Here is a 16,485-nt window from a genome sequence, read left to right as displayed (position 1 = left end):
CTCTGCCATTCAATAAGATAGTGTGAGATCTGGTTCTTGTTTCAACTCCAATTTCCTGTCTACCTCTCCGCCACATACTCATTGTAACCCCTGCTCCCCCCTCCCACAACATAGGAACATAGGGCTTGATGTGTAGGCCATTCAAGTTCTCTGCGCACCCTTTACTGGATTTAAATGGGGAAAGAACGATGATGCACTTTGAGACACTGCATCAAAAGTAAATCTAAAAGGTTGCTTTAAAAAAAACCTTGGGAAAAAAACAAAACCATGGCCTATATTCCAATGTAGCACATGTTGGAAATGCCACTTAAAAATAGACCTTTTGTCCATTAAAAACGGCAGTAGAAAACAAGTGGTGTTGTTGACTTTCAGAATTGCATGACACCACTCCTGAGTATTTGAAGCAGCAGACCATAAGCCCAGGATCTGATTGTTAGCAATGATTGAAGTCAGATGCATCAGAAACTGAGTTCAGAAATATTATAAAGAGTTAAAACACCCAGAACAATCCTCCTGTCAGAGTCAGCTGTGACTTACTTGATAGCATGAAAATCTAAAAGGTTGTGGGTTTAAGGAGCTGCAGCACAAATATTTCGGTTGACAGCGTGGTAACATCTGTTGTTCAGGTGAATCATTAAACTGAGGCTCTCAGGTGAACATAAAAGCTCCATGGCACTATTTACAAAAGGAGTTATTCCCAGCGTAATAGCCAATATTTATGCCTCAATCGTGGGAGAGTGAATACTGTCCCTCGCTGTAGTAGAGAACACTACAGACAAGGAATAAGTCCATCATATCTTAAAGAACCTTTCCAAGCAGGTCACATATTACAACTAATAAGTTTGTGAAATGCAAAGAATTTGCATGCAGCAAGATTCCATAAGAAAATATGAGTAATTAGCCAAGATAATAGGCAGCAAGTAGAACTTGAGAAATAAAAGCAGCATTAGGCCATGTGAGCCTGCTCTCCCATTCAGTAAAGTCATGGCTGATCTTCATGTTATAGTCCATTTTCCTGCCCTATCGCTCGAGTACCTCAATGTCCAGTAGACTCATCGACTAACCACCCATAATCTTCTGGGTTAGGGAATTCCAAAGATTCACAATCCTGAGTGCAGACCACAACTACTACTTCTAGGCTTTCCAGCCAGGGGAACCAACCTCAATCATCTACCCACTCTGATATTTTACCATTTCAATGAGATCACCTCTCATTTTTACAAATAGAGAATTTTGATACATTCAACTCCTCAATTTCATCTCATACCAGGAAAAAAATGCAGTAGTTGTGACTAACGAGGCAAATTAACAATGGAATCAAATTGAAAAAGACATATAATGCTGTAAAGTTTAGTGGTAGCCAAGAAGACTGTGGAAAATTTGGAAATCAGCAAAGGACAGCTAAAAATATAATAAAGAGAGAAATTGAAGTACGAGAAAAACTAGAACTAAATAGAAAAACAGACGTCATAAACTTCTACTACAAGCTTTTAAAAGAAAAATGTAGCTAAAGTGAACATTTCTCTTCTAAATGCAAATAAATGCTCAACAAATTTAAGAGTTCTTTCAGGATGTAACAAGCAGAGTTGATAAAGTGGAACTTGTAGATATTGTTTATGTCGATTCCCAAAGGCATTCAATAAAAGGTGCCACATAAAACGTTTACTGCACAAAATAAGAACTCATGTAGAGAGGATAGGATTACTAACAGGAAAAAGTCAGGATAAGTGCGTGGGAAAGTTTCCTCCGGGTGCTCCAGTTCCCCCTCAGTCCAGAAGATAGCTGGATTGGATGTGCTAAATTGCCCCCAAGTGGAGTTACGGGGATGGGGCCCAGGTCGGATCTTCTTTCGGAGGGTCGGTGCACACTTGATGGGACAAATGGCTTCCTTCTACACTGTATGGATAGATAGGTTAAGTAAGTGGGCATAAAGTTAGCCAATGGAGTACACTGCCCACTTTGGAAGGAAGAATAGAAAAGCAGATTTAAAAGGAAACACACTAGGTGAATTATAAAAACTTAACATGAAGGTACAGCATGTTAGGATGGCAAATTGAATATTGACCTTGATTGCAAGAGAATGGAGTAATAAAAGTAGGGAACCCTTGCTACAACTGTACAGGGCTTTGGTGAGACTGCATTTAGTGTACTGAGTCTCCTTACTAAAGAAAGGTTACACGTGCATTGGAAGCAGTTCAGAGAAGGTTCTACAATTACTTCTCAATATCATGTCAAAGTTAGACTACGGGATCAAGCTCAGCAGTAGTGACTCCAGGTCCGAATACAAAGGATCACACTCCTTTATTCACAACAGAGAGTAAGTGGAGCATATCAGGGTGGTGGAAGTGAGTAGACCTAAAAAGTCAAAATCCGTTTGGAAAAATTGATTTCATTTGAAGGAAAAATTGATTTCATTTGAAGGAAGACGCAAAAATTCATTTCCTTAACAAAAAACAAAAGCTGCAATTGCAGGACATTAGTTATTACATGGCAGTTGCAAAGCTTTTCATTTTAAACTGAGCTCAGTGAGTGGTGAGAACATTCCATGACCCAGCAGGAATTTCTAAAACAGGGTGTAACCTGGCAAACTTCCACTGGGCAAATTCCACCAAGCTGAGAAATTCTTGGGTTCAGCTTCAAACAAAAAACCGATGAGAGATTCTAAGGCGGGGGGGGGGGGGGGGGGGAAGAGAGAGAAGGGGAACAGGTTTACCTTCACTTTTCCTTTTTAACCAGACACTTGGCCACTTGCCTTCATATCAGCAGTACAGGGCCAGAGTTGGTTTCACAGAGCTCCTGCTGAAGGTTTTATATTAAGTTGTGGTGGTGGAATGGGACATTGACTACTACCCTGTTACATAGCTCACTTTAAGACTCCGATTTTTAAAAAAAGGTGACAAGAATTTTTTAACTCTGAAAAAACGACACACTTCATCTTAAAAAAAAAGAAAAATGAGAGTTGCGGACAATTTTCAGCCGGGTTACTGCAAATAAATAAACTAAATTAATCTGAATGCACAGTTTAAGGGCGGGGTGAGAGAAAGTCCTGGGTGTCAGGAGCATGGGGGGGGGGGGGGAGAAGGGAATAAGGGGGACACAGAAGGGTTAGGTGGGTGGGGGGGGGGGGGGGGGGGGGAGAGGGAGAGACAGACCAAGGGTGGGGCTGGGGGTTACACCCCGGTCCCCAGTCCAGTTGCAGTGAGCAGGAAGGTCGGCAGCTGCCCGGCGCAAAGCCGGAATCTTTCCTGGGACCAGCCCCTCACTCACCCGCCACCGGATCCCGATGGATGAATAAATGAGTCTCTGTCCTCGCTCTTCCCCGCAGCAGCGCCAACTGCCGCTCCTGTCGTTTAAATTCAGCGCCCTTTCCCACGCATGCGCCTCCAACAACGGTCAGTCCCAGTCTAACCCGAGCACTGCGCATGTCAACCGAGGAGCGTGTCGCCAAGGCAAGATGGTCCAGTGACGCGTGTCAGATGCCCATCCCCGCGATCGTCCCCTCTCGGTGGGAATGTGCTGTAATCCACCCATCCTCACCCCAGATGCTCACACAAAAGCAAAATACTGCAGATTCTGGAAATCTGAAAGAAAACAATCTCAGCAGGTCAAACAGTATCTGTGGAGAGAACAGAGCTAACGTCGCGAGGCTGCTTTGACAAAGAGTCATCCAGACTAGAAACATTAGCTCCGTTTTCACTCCACAAATGCTGTAAGACCTGCTGAAATTGTCCAACATTTTCTGCTTTTGTTTCCGATTCCAGCACCTGCAGTAATTTGCTTTTATCTTGACTGATTCGTCACAAACAGATGCGGTCGCACCTGCTGAGTGTCATGATATGCAAACATGCAACCAATGAACACTCAAAACAGGACACAACCAATGGGCAGTCAGGAGCGACAATGGTCCGTACTTCCACAGTCGCGAATGGTCCACCTTTGCCAATTTCAGCTACAATTTCAGGCTTGTCACCTCCAGTCCGCACTATCCACAGTCCAATGGCAAAGTCAAAAAAGGGTTGCACATCGTTAAGCAGCTCATCCGCAAGGCCTCGGACTCCACTTCTGACATACACCTTGCATTGCTTGCGTACCGGGCGACTCCCTTGTCCACTGGCATGTCGCCAGCTCAACTGCTGATGAACAGGGACCTGCGGACAACGCTTCCAGCCATACACCTGCCCAACCTTGATCACCTCCCAGTGCTGCAGAAGATGCAGCAGCTTCGCGACAGCCAGAAGCAGGGCTATGACGCACATGCCACCGATCTGGACGTGCTATCCCCCGGCAGCACGGTCAGGACCAAGATACCAGATGGTGGGTGGTCTGCTCCGGATGTCGTTGATCGACAGGCCGCGCCCAGATCCTCTGTCATACATATGGCTGATGGCTCCATTGTGCGAAGGAATCAAAGGGCACTGCGAAAGGTTGCTTGCCCACAACCCCTTTCCCTTCCATTTCCACATGTCGAATTGTCACCTCCAGACACCACAAGGCCACCAGTCGTGCCTCCCACTCGCCTGTCAAGACACCGTCATCCCCTCCACCACCTTTCCGGCGGTCGACGAGGATCAGACGCAAGCCTCAGAGACTGGACTTATGAACATTTGTTTTGTTTGTTCTGTTCTATATTCCTCAGTCAGTCACATTAGACAGACACATTCAATGTGTATACATCTAAAAAAAGAAGGGGAGTTGTCATGATATGCAAACATGCAACCAATGAACACTCAGAATAGGACACAACAAATGGGCAGTCAGGACACTCAGAGGTGGCATCACCACAAGGGGGCATGACACAAACACTATAAAAGAGATGAGGCACTCACACCCTGCCTCTTTCCACAGGCAGACATCTAGAGAGTTAGACAGGGTTGATCAGCAGCATCACACCCCAGCACGTGGCTTAGAGCAAGCTGGTACAGTTAGACAGAGTTACTACAGTTAGATTAGCAGAGAGTTGAACTCATTTGAGAAGTGTGTTAATAGTTCAATAAACACGTTGAACTCATTTCAGAGTCTGAAGCATCCTTTAGTTAAGACTGCATCAAGTAGCAGCCTATGTTATCCAAAGCAGCATAACACAACATTGAGCATTTCCAACATATTCTGTTTTTATACCTGAAATGTTCTCTCCACAGATTCCGCCTGACCTGGTCAGTATTTCCAGTCATTTCTGTTTATGGCTCCACAAAACATTACAAATGGGCTTGAGCTCAATGCTATCGATTGTGCTTTGGACGGAGTGAAATCGGAGTCTTGAAGTGAGATAAGTAACAGGGCAGTCAATGTACCATTTTACCACCACAACTTTTCATAAAACACTTCAACAGGAGCTCTGTGAAACTCTGACTCTACTGCTGATATGAAGGCAAGTGGGCAAACACCTGGTTAAAGAGGAAACCTGTTCCCCTCCGTCCTCTAATCGGATTTTTGCTTGAAGCCTTTTTCTTCTTTCCTGCTTTTTAAAAGTTAATTTGTTATAACTAAACTTACTATGTTAGGCTCTAGAGTTCTACCTTAAAAAGACACCTCTCCATCTCACCACCATCTTTAAGACCTACCTGAAATTCCAGCTCCTTAATCAAAATTTTAGTCATCCATTCTAATATCTTCTAATGTGGCTATTAATTTTTGTCTGAATAAGTGTCTTTGTATGCATTACTATTTTAAAGGCACTCTAAGGCCCAGATTGTGGTGTAGGTTCAGGAAAATCCAACCTATGCACATCTGCTCCTTCTGAAATGCACACACGATCCATCTTTATCTTTGCCTGAGATTTTTGTCTATTTACACAAGGCTCTCATGTGCAATGCATTTACTGGGATTGCCCAAGAGAGAAGAGGGAGCATTTTCTGGGCCACAAGCGTATGTGAAGAGTTTGGGTGTAGAGGGTGGTTATGTATAAGTTCTCCAACACAACAGCTCAAGTGGACTAAGACTTTGTGGGGCCCTGCGCTCTCTGTCATTTCTTGCCTCCCCCTTTGCTAATGATGTCATGCCCCTCCCCTCAGATTTTATACTCTCCTCAGCCCTGGGGATCAAGTCACCCCTGTTCCTCTCAACAAACTCACCTCACTGTTCGCTCAGGCTGCCTGGCAACGGCCACGTATCTACAGCCCTCCTCTGCCCTGTCATGGGGCTTGAGTCACCCCTGCTCCCATCTGATTTGTTATGTTCTCGGTGTAACATAAGCGGCTTCCTTGTGGTGCACTTGACAAAGGAATGTTCAGACGTGGAGATAACTTCAACACGTTTATTAAACTATTTACACTTCTGGACTTCCGGTTGCGGCGATGCCCAGCTAAGCCGCACGTTTCGGCGGCTCCAGCTCAAACGGACCTTCGGGCTCTTTTAAGAGCCCCAACGGGGAATTTTTTCAGGACGAAACCCGGTGTGGGGTGAGTTAACAGGGAATCCCCCCCCAACGCAAGAGAAAAATATCGGCGGCGGTGGCTACATCGCGAAGAATCCTCGAGGAAAGGGACAGGAGGAAAAAAGAAGCAAGATGGCGGCGGAGAAAGCCCAGGCGACATGGGGGCCCGATCAAGACGAATTTTTAAGACGGTATGTGGAGCTACTTAAGACGGAGGTGCTGACCCCGATGATACAGGCAATTGAGGGGCTTAAGGAGGCACAAACGACCCAGGAGACGGAGCTCCGCGAGGTGGAGCAGAAGGTGACGGATAATGAGGACGAGATCCTGGGCCTGGCGGTCAAAACACAGACGTACGAGGCGCTCCACAAAAAGTGCATTGAAAGGATTGAGGCCCTAGAAAATAGAGCACGAAGGAAAAACCTTCGGATCCTGGGTCTCCCCGAGGGAGTGGAAGGAGCGGACTGCGGGGCTTACGTGAGCACGATGCTAAGCTCGCTGATGGGAGCTGAGGCCCCTTCGGGCCCCTTGGAAGTGGAAGGGGCTCATCGGGTCCCTGCGAGGAGACCAAAGGCGGGAGAACCACCTAGGGCGACAATTGTGCGATTTCATCGCTTCAATGATAGAGAAGTGGTTCTGAGATGGGCCAACAAGTTACCGAGTAGTAGATGGGAGAATGCGGTGGTACAGGTGTACCAGGATTGGAGTGTGGAGGTGACAAGAAGGAGGGCGAGTTTTAATCGAGCCAAGGAGGTGCTACACAAGAAGAAGGTGAAGTTCGGGATGCTGCAGCCGGCGCGACTATGGGTCACGTACCAGGAGAGACATCACTACTTCGAAACGGCAGAAGAAGCATGGACCTTTATTAAAGACGAGAAACTGGATCGGAACTGAGGGACTGATCTTAGAGGGGAAATGACACTGTCGATGTATATAGGGATGTAAATTGGGAAGGGGGGGGACACTAAGAAATGTGGGCGTCGGTGGGGTGAAAGAAGAGACACAGGCGGGGGATGAGGAATGGGAGTGGGGTGGCAGAGGGAGCTGCGCCACAAGGGGCGGGACAACTACAGAGAATATGGGGCCTACTGTCCTTGTTCCCGCGCCAGAAAGGTGATGGGGGGAAGATAGGCGCAAGGTAGATGGGAGTTCCCCACACGGGGGGGTCAAGGAGTGAGTGGGAGAAGCCGGGGTCAGTTGAAGTCAGCTGACTTTCAGAAGTAATATGGGGGGAGCAATCACGCTAGATGGGGATCTAGCGGGGGGGGGGGGGGGAGGATAACTGGGTTGCTGCTGCAGAAATCAAAGAGGAACTGGTTAAAGAAAGGGTGGTCGGGGCTGGAATGCGCCACCTGGGGAACGGGTGGGAGCGCGGAACCGGGACGTGGGACTGGCCTAGAGAGGGTGATGGCTAGTCGACACGGGAAGGGGGCAGGTAGCCCCCCAGTGCGGCTGATCACGTGGAACGTGAGAGGCCTAAATGGACCGATTAAAAGGGCCCGAGTGTTCGCGCACTTGAAAGGACTGAGGGCAGACGTGGCTATGCTCCAGGAGACGCACCTGAAGGTGGCAGACCAAGTTAGGTTAAGGAAAGGATGGGTGGGACAGGTGTTCCATTCAGGGCTGGATGCAAAGAATAGAGGGGTGCCCATACTGGTGGGGAAACGGGTATCATTCGAAGCTAGGAGCATTGTAGCAGACAGCGGAGGTAGATATGTGATGGTGAGTGGCAGATTGGAGGGAACGGAGGTCGTGTTGGTTAATATATATGCCCCGAATTGGGATGATGTGGGATTCATGAAGCGGATGCTGGGACGTATCCCGGACCTGGAGGTAGGAAACTTGATAATGGGGGGAGACTTCAACACCGTGTTGGACCCAGGGTTAGATAGATCTAGATCTAGGACCGGAAGAAGGCCGGCAGCGGCCAAGGTGCTCAAGGGGTTTATGGACCAAATGGGGGGAGTGGATCCGTGGCGATTTGTTAGACCGAAGACCAAGGAGTTCTCCTTCTTCTCCCATGTTCACAAGGTGTACTCCCGGATAGATTTTTTTGTTTTGGGAAGGTCGTTGATCTCGAGGGTGGGAGAAACTGAGTATTCAGCCATAGCTGTCTCGGATCATGCCCCACATTGGGTGGACCTGGAACTAGGAGAGGAGAGGGAGCAGCGTGCACTCTGGCGATTAGATGTGCGATTGTTGGCGGATGAGGGAGTCTGTGGAAGGGTGCGGGGATGTATCGAGAGATACCTGGAGGCCAATGACGACGGGGAGGTCCGAGTGGGAGTAGTATGGGAAGCACTAAAGGCGGTGGTCAGAAGAGAGTTGATCTCCATCAGGGCCCACAAAGGGAAAACAGAGGCCAAGGAAAGGGAAAGATTACTGGGGGAGATTTTAAGGGTGGATAAAGAATATGCGGAGGCCCCGGAGGAGGGACTATACAGGGAGAGACGACGACTCCAGACGGAGTTGGACCTTCTGACCACCAGGAGGGCGGACGTGCAGTGGAGGAAGGCACAGGGGATGAGATATGAATATGGGGAAAAGGCTAGTCGCCTGTTGGCCCATCAGCTGCGAAAGAGGACAGTGGCGCGGGAGATAGGGGGAATTAGAGATGAAAAGGGAGCTACGGTGCGGAGAGCAGGGAAGATAAACGAGGTGTTTAAGACCTTTTACGAAAGACTTTATAGGTCCCAACCCCCGGAGGGAAAAGATGAGATGCAGCAGTTTTTGGACCAATTAAGGTTCCTGAGGGTGGAGGAGCAGGAGGTGGAAGGCCTGGGGGCACCAATTGGGGTGGACGAGGTTACCAAGGGGCTGGGGAACATGCAGGCAGGGAAGGCCCCGGGACCGGATGGGTTCCCGGTGGAATTTTATAGAAAATATGTGGACTTGCTGGCCCCGCTGTTGGTGAGGACTTTTAACGAGGCCAGGGAAGGGGGCACTCTACCCCCGACAATGTCGGAGGCGACGATATCGCTAATTTTGAAGCGGGATAAAGATCCGCTGCAGTGCGGGTCCTATAGGCCTATTTCACTACTAAATGTGGACGCCAAATTGCTAGCAAAGGTGCTGGCAACGAGGATAGATGACTGTGTCCCGGGGGTGGTGCACGAAGACCAGACAGGATTCGTAAAGGGGAGACAACTAAATGTCAACGTGCGACGGCTATTAAGGGTGATAATGATGCCCCCAGCAGAGGGGGAGGCAGAGATAGTGGCGGCAATGGATGCAGAGAAGGCATTTGATAGGGTGGAGTGGGAGTATCTATGGGAGGTGCTGAGGAGGTTCGGGTTCGGGGATGGGTTTGTTAGCTGGGTCAAACTCCTCAATGGGGCCCCAACGGCAAGTGTGGTGACGGGCCGGCAAAGATCGGAGTATTTCCGACTATACAGGGGAACAAGACAGGGATGCCCGCTATCTCCATTACTGTTCGTGTTGGCAATTGAACCACTGGCCATGGCGCTGAGAGACTCCAGAAAATGGAGAGGGGTGATTAGAGGGAGAGAGGAACACCGAGTGTCACTCTACGCGGATGACCTACTGCTGTATGTGATGGACCCAGTGGGGGGGATGACAGAGGTCATGCAGATATTGAGGGAGTTCGGAGATTTCTCGGGATATAGGCTCAACATGGGAAAGAGTGAACTTTTTGTGATACACCCTGGGGACCAGAGTAGAGGGATAGATGGCCTGCCTTTAAGGAGAGTGGAAAGAAACTTTCGATACCTGGGGATTCAGATAGCCAGGAGCTGGGGAATCCTGCACAGACTTAATCTGACACGACTGGTGGAACAAATGGAAGAGGACTTCAAGAGGTGGGACATGCAGCCGCTGTCACTGGCGGGCAGAGTGCAGGCAATTAAGATGATGGTCCTCCCGAGGTTCCTATTTGTGTTCCAATGTCTCCCTATACTGATCACTAAGGCCTTCTTTAAAAAAATAGACAGGAGCATCACGAGCTTCGTGTGGGAAGGGAAAGTGCCGAGGGTAAGGAGGGGGTTCTTACAACGTAGTAGAGACAGAGGGGGACTGGCGCTACCGAATTTGGGCGACTACTACTGGGCCGCCAATGTGGCAATGATACGTAGATGGATGATGGAGGGTGAGGGAGCAGCATGGAAAAGATTAGAGAGGAAGTCCTGTAAAGGGACGAGTCTAGAGGCGCTGGTGACGGCGCCACTACCGTTCTCACCAAAAATATTTACCACAAACCCAGTGGTGGCGGCAACATTAAATATCTGGGGGCAATGGAGGCGACAGAGAGGTGTGCTGGGAGCCTTGGTGGGGTCCCCAATTAGGAACAACCATAGGTTTGCCCCAGGGAGGATGGATGGAGGATTCCAGAGCTGGCACCAGTTGGGAATTAGGAGGGTGGGAGATTTATTTATAGACGGGACGTTTGCGAGCTTGGGAGCGTTGGAGGAAAAGTATAAGCTGCCCCGGGGAAATTTCTTTAGGTATATGCAGGTGAGGGCGTTCACAAGACAACAGGTGAGGGAATTTCCATTGCTCCCGGCACAGGGGATCCAGGATAGAATGCTTTCGGGGGTGTGGGTCGGGGAGGGCAAGGTGTCAGAGATATACCGAGAGATGAGAGAAGAGGGGGAGGAGCTGGTGGGCGAACTGAAAGGAAAATGGGAAGAAGAGCTCGGGGAGGAGATAGAGGAGGGTTTGTGGGCTGATGCCCTAAGCAGGGTAAATTCCTCTTCCTCGTGTGCCAGGCTTAGCCTGATTCAATTTAAGATGCTGCCTAGAGCACACATAACGGGAGCAAGGTTGAGCAGGTTCTTCGGGGTGGAGGACAAGTGTGGGAGGTGTGGCGGAAGCCCGGCAAACCACACGCATATGTTTTGGCTGTGCCCGGCACTGGAGGGGTATTGGAGGGGAGTGACGGGGGTGATCTCAAAGGTGGTGAAAGTCCGGGTCAAACCAGGCTGGGGGTTAGCTTTATTTGGAGTTGCGGATGAGCCGGGAGTGCAGGAGGTGAAAGAGGCCGATGTCATGGCCTTTGCGTCCCTAGTAGCCCGGCGTAGGATTCTACTCATGTGGAAGGAAGCAAAACCCCCCGGACTGGAGGCCTGGATAAACGATATGGCGGGGTTCATAAAACTGGAGCAGATTAAGTTTGCGCTGAGAGGATCGGCTCAAGGGTTCACCAGACGGTGGCAACCGTTCCTCGACTACCTAGCGGAACGTTAGAGGGAAGATAGATGACCAGCAGCAGCAACCCAGGGGGGAGGGGGGAGGGGGGGAGGGGGGAGGGGGGGGGGGGGGAAGGGAGGGAGGGGGGGGGGAAGTTTCATTTTATGTTATTTGGTTAGTTTACCATGTTAGTTAGTTACTCATTATTAGATTGTAGTTATCATGTTACTTGTACTGTTAACTTTTCTTTTTGTTTGATGTGTAAGGGGAAAAATTGTGTATGAAAAACTTTAATAAAATATATTTAAAAAAAAAAACTATTTACACTTCTATTACTCGGGTCCGACACTACTGCTGATCCTACTATAGCTACCCAGACTGACTAACCAGTTGCTGCAATCCACGTGGTGGGTGCAATATTGAATCAACCCTGTGTCTCTACTCACTGACTGGCTCCACTGGAAAGAGGCAGATCATGTGTGTGGTGTCCTTTATATATGGGTTGCTGTAATGCCCCCCTGTGGTCGTGTCACCTCCGTGTGTATCGTGAATGTCCATTGGTCATGTCCTATCTAACTGATCTATTGGTTGTGTGTGTGTGTGTGTGATGTCTCCGGTGCTCCCTTTAGTGTCTAGCTAGCCTACGTGCATTTACATTGATGCATATCACCACACCATCGATGGCCTCACATTGCTGCTGGCCCAGAAGGCCTGGCTAAGGCCTCGCCTGCCCAGCCCTCCTCAGCCCTGGTCTGAGGGTCGAGTCACCTCGCTGCTCTGCTCGACGACCTCGCCTCACTGTTGGCTGCCTGCTTATGGCATTGCCTGCCCAGCCCTCCTGGCCTGGGGGTTGAGTTGCCCCTGATGCCCTCAATGAACTCGCCTCACTGCTGGCTCAGGTGGCCTGGCTATGGCCTCACCTGCCAGCCATCCTCAGCCCTGCCCTGATGCTGAGCCTGTGGAAGAGTGTACCCGGCGCTGATGGAGACATAAGAGTGTGGCCATGACATTCAGAGGGAGATCTCAGCAACACTCCAGAAGGTCCATAGCCAATTTGAGGAGTCCCAGAGGCGACGGGCACAGGAGATGTCACCAGCAATGTGTGGCACCGAGGCCAACACTGCCAGGATGGCAACCGCAGGTGAGTGCCTGGTGCACAACCTCGGCACCATTAGTGGAGGTGTCCAAGACGCCGCACAGTCGGTGACGGCCATGGCTGAGCGGCGGCATGGTAGCACAGTTGGGTCGGCATGGTTACACAATGGGCAGCACTGTTGCTTCACAGCGCCAGGGACCGGGGTTCGATTCCTGGTTTGGGTCACTGTCTGTGTGGAGTCTGCACGTTCTCCCCATGTCTGTGGGTTTCCTCCGGGTGCTCCAGATTCCTCCCACAGTCTAAAGATGTGTAGGTTAGGCAGGTTGGCCATGATAAATTGCCCGTAGTGTCCAAAGGTTAGGTGGGGTTCCTGGGTTACATGGAGGGAGTGGGGGTGTGGGCTTAAGTAGGGTGCTCTTTCACGGGCCAAAGTAGACTCGATGGGCCAAATGTCCTCCTTCTGCACTGTAAATTCTATGATTATGAATGCCTGGCTCGCTGGGGGATGTCATCCAGTACCAGGCTGGCCTTGATGAAGTTCTGCGGGATTTGTCCCTCTCTCAGTCGCAGGTGGGCATTGCCAAGGCACTGCAGAGTATGTCCCAGTCACTGAGGAGCATCGCCAAGGGCGTCGACACAATGGTGCAATGGGGAATCGCCAGGGAAGTCAGAGATGGAGGGGAAGCCGGCGCTCAAACCTGATGCCCTTCAGTCCCAAGGTAAACCCCAGGGCCCTATGGGCACCGACCTGTGTAGCAACCCGGATCCATCCCATGGACTGGCGACGGTGGCTACCAGCTTCCCCCGCGTTCCACCATTCTGATAAGGCCACATCTCAAAGACAGCACCCGGAACAGGGCGGCGCGGCTGTGCATGTGCCGCCGACAAGTGAGCCGGAGCCCTCCGGCCCGAGAGCCCTCAGAGGACGTTCGGCAGGAGCATCAAAGGCCACGGTATGTGGTGAGCAGCTGCCTGTCTCCACCTGTGATGTGCATCCTGGGGACACACCTAGACGTAGCGGTAGAACTAGGAAGGCAAAATACATCGAGGATCACTAAGGGCACCGGGGGAGGAGGGAGGGAATGGGGGATAGGTAGGCCATGGGGGGGAGAGGCGGAACCATTGAGAGGGTGGGAAATTGGTACACACAATAAACACCCTTGTGCACAACTAGTATGATGCCTCTGTCACTTTCTTCTGCAATGCGGGCTGACCTCAGAATCCTGGGCCTATCTCTCCAGGATTCCCCCTCCCTGTGGCACTCACCCGACCTCCGGCCGTAGACATGTCCCTGGAACTGTGTCCCACCCCTGTGTGTTCAGATGTTTGCTGCTGAGCACTCACTCAAAGAGGTTTGTCGATCCAAGCTTTCCTTTGTCATGATATTCAAACACACACATCATGATAGACACACCAACAGACAAATCAGAACACACAACACCACAACCAATGACAGAAAGATATAAAAGCACAGACACGACCCCCGGTGGTCAGTATTAGCTGCAGAGGAGGACCAGGACAGACCAGCCACCAGACACACTCAGGGAGACAGCACGTGCAGAGTATCCAGAACGAACTGTATTATAAGAGTTAAAATAAAATAGAGTTGTACCACATACAACTGTGTTGGCTCATCTGTGCACCAGAGCACCCAACACCACATCCTTGACCTGGAACCCTTGACAGGGACCATGGGCGGGATTCTCCGATACATGGGCTAAGTGTTGACGCCGGTGTCAAAACAGGAGTGTTTTTTAAAATAAATTTAAAGTATCCAATTCATTTTTTCCAATTAAGGGGCAATTTAGCGTGGCCAATCCACCTACCCTGCACATCTTTGGGTTGTGGGGGTGAAACCCACACAAACACGGGGGGAATGTGCAAACTCCACACGGACAGTGACCCAGAGCCGGGATCGAACCTGGGACCTCAGCACCGTGAGGCAGCAGGGCTAACCCACTGCGCCACCGTGCTGCCCAGTCAATACAGGAGTGTTGCACGACGGCGTCAACGGTCGTTTTGAGGTCCGATTCTCAGGTCCACACAGGGGCTAACACGGGCGTGGCGGCAAACGCGGAGGCGCGGCCTCAGAGCAGCATCAGTGACGCGGCGCCAATCAATCGATGAGGCGCCGCGGTGCACGTAAAGCGACGCGAGCGCAGAGACCGCCGACGCAGCAAGATGGCGACACGTCGAGCAGTCCCCAGTTTACAGACCACGATCTGGAGACGCTCCTGGACGCCCTCGAGGAGAGGAGGGTGCGTCTGTACCCCGAACCCAGGCAACGTGGCCCGCCGTCTGTGGAGGGAGGTGGGTGTGGCCGTCAGTGCCGTTGCGGAGACACACAGGACTGGCGAGCAGTGTCGTAAACAGGTCAACAACCTACTTAGGACAGCCAGGGTGAGTACCCAGCAATGTGCCCATGACACCAACCCCCCTACCCCCCACATATGTGACAGCCACCCCCTCCCCAGGTGGACGGTACAACCACAGCCATGACCCACATGGCTGCACCCACCCATGCAAGCCGCGTTGGCAGTGTGCCCTGTGCACCCATGCCAACATAGACCCAACTGCCGGGTTGAATGCATCGGACAGCCTAACAATGCTGTTATTTGTGTGACCCCCCCAACCAGGAGAAGTCCTCCCATAACCAACGAGAGCGGGCCCAAACCGAAGGGGGTGAAGCTGACTTGAGGCGCCTCACCGTACATGAGCAGAGGGCACTGGACATATGTAAGGTTTTCGGGCAATTCGGCCTTTTTTGGAGCTGCCCAAGAATAAAACTCAGAGACTGTAAACTGACTTTTCAGCCAAGAGAACGTAACCAGTTTTCCCAGCAGGCTTGGTCCGCTGAGCTGAGTAGGGACATAAGTATTTACAAACCCCCCCCCCTAGGAGCTACAAGGAAGAAGGAGCCAGACAACGAGATAAGATCAAAACACAGACAAAGGGGCACGGGAATACACAGGGGGCCTGCCTGCAAGCAGGACAATGGGATGGTCATAGCCCCATGCAGATGTAAATGACCTGGCCTCCACCAGAGCAGAATCCAATTAACACCCCATCAACATAGCGAGGTGAGAATAGCAGCCATCTCCGGAGCAGCTGGAAGACACTGAAATTCTTCACAAGAGAGCTTAACCTCGTTATCCTAAAAAACAGACTGTCTGGGTTCAGTATATTGCGCTGGAAAAGCCCCTTGAAGATAAGCGGTGGAAAAAACCAAGTTGGAGGCGGACCTGGGGGAGGTACTCCAATCTTGACAGAAGCCACCGGCAGAAACTCACTGGGAGGAGGGGGCGGAGTCAGCGCCAAATTCAAATCGCGGACGGTAGAAAAAACCAAGTTGGAGGCGGACCTGGGGGAGGTACTCCAATCTTGACAGAAGCCACCGGCAGGAACTCACTGGAAGGAGGGGGCGGAGTCGGCGCCAAATTCAAATAGCGCAGGTCTGCCTAGCTGGAAGGAGCGGACCTGCGAGGAATACCCGGAAACAAACAGCTCTGACCGGCTCAAAGGGGGCGGGACCAGCGGGAACTTTAAACCTTACCTTTTCAATGCAAAAGGGGCTGGCCGAACACAGGACAAAGCCAGGTAAAACAATATAAAAGGGGCTGTGTTTCGATTGAGGGGCTCTTGGCTCTTGGCTCGACCTCTGCACCTTTGACTTGACCTCTGCAGCCTGTGACCGTAAGTACCCTGCAGCAGCTTGCGAAACTCCCTTGACTTTAATAGTGGTTGAGGCTTTGGGGAAGGGAACTTGATTTGTGTTTTGTGTTATTGCTAAAACTGTGTAACCATAAGATTTTTCGTTGTGTCCGTTATAGTACTTTCTGAATAGACTTAGTTTGTCTTAGAGTTTAAGATT

At 50.6% G+C, this 16,485-nt stretch overlaps 1 protein-coding gene across 5 annotated transcripts in view; it reads right to left on the bottom strand.

Annotated features, from left to right (window-relative positions):
- LOC140430827 (anillin-like) overlaps positions 1–3,415 on the bottom strand; it is a 131,072-nt gene extending 127,657 nt beyond the window's left edge. For all 5 annotated transcript variants that reach the window (XM_072518549.1, XM_072518550.1, XM_072518552.1 and 2 more), the window contains exon 1: positions 3,268–3,415. The gene's annotated coding sequence lies outside the window, so the exon portion shown is untranslated. The remainder of the gene's footprint in view (positions 1–3,267) is intronic.
- Between the last annotated feature and the right edge of the window lie 13,070 nt (positions 3,416–16,485).

The sequence above is a fragment of the Scyliorhinus torazame genome, chromosome 10 (genome assembly GCF_047496885.1).
Source record: "Scyliorhinus torazame isolate Kashiwa2021f chromosome 10, sScyTor2.1, whole genome shotgun sequence".
Classification (NCBI taxonomy): Eukaryota; Metazoa; Chordata; class Chondrichthyes; order Carcharhiniformes; family Scyliorhinidae; genus Scyliorhinus; species Scyliorhinus torazame.
The sequence above is the reverse complement of the archived record's forward strand: the minus strand, read 5'-3'. Positions and strand labels throughout refer to the sequence as shown.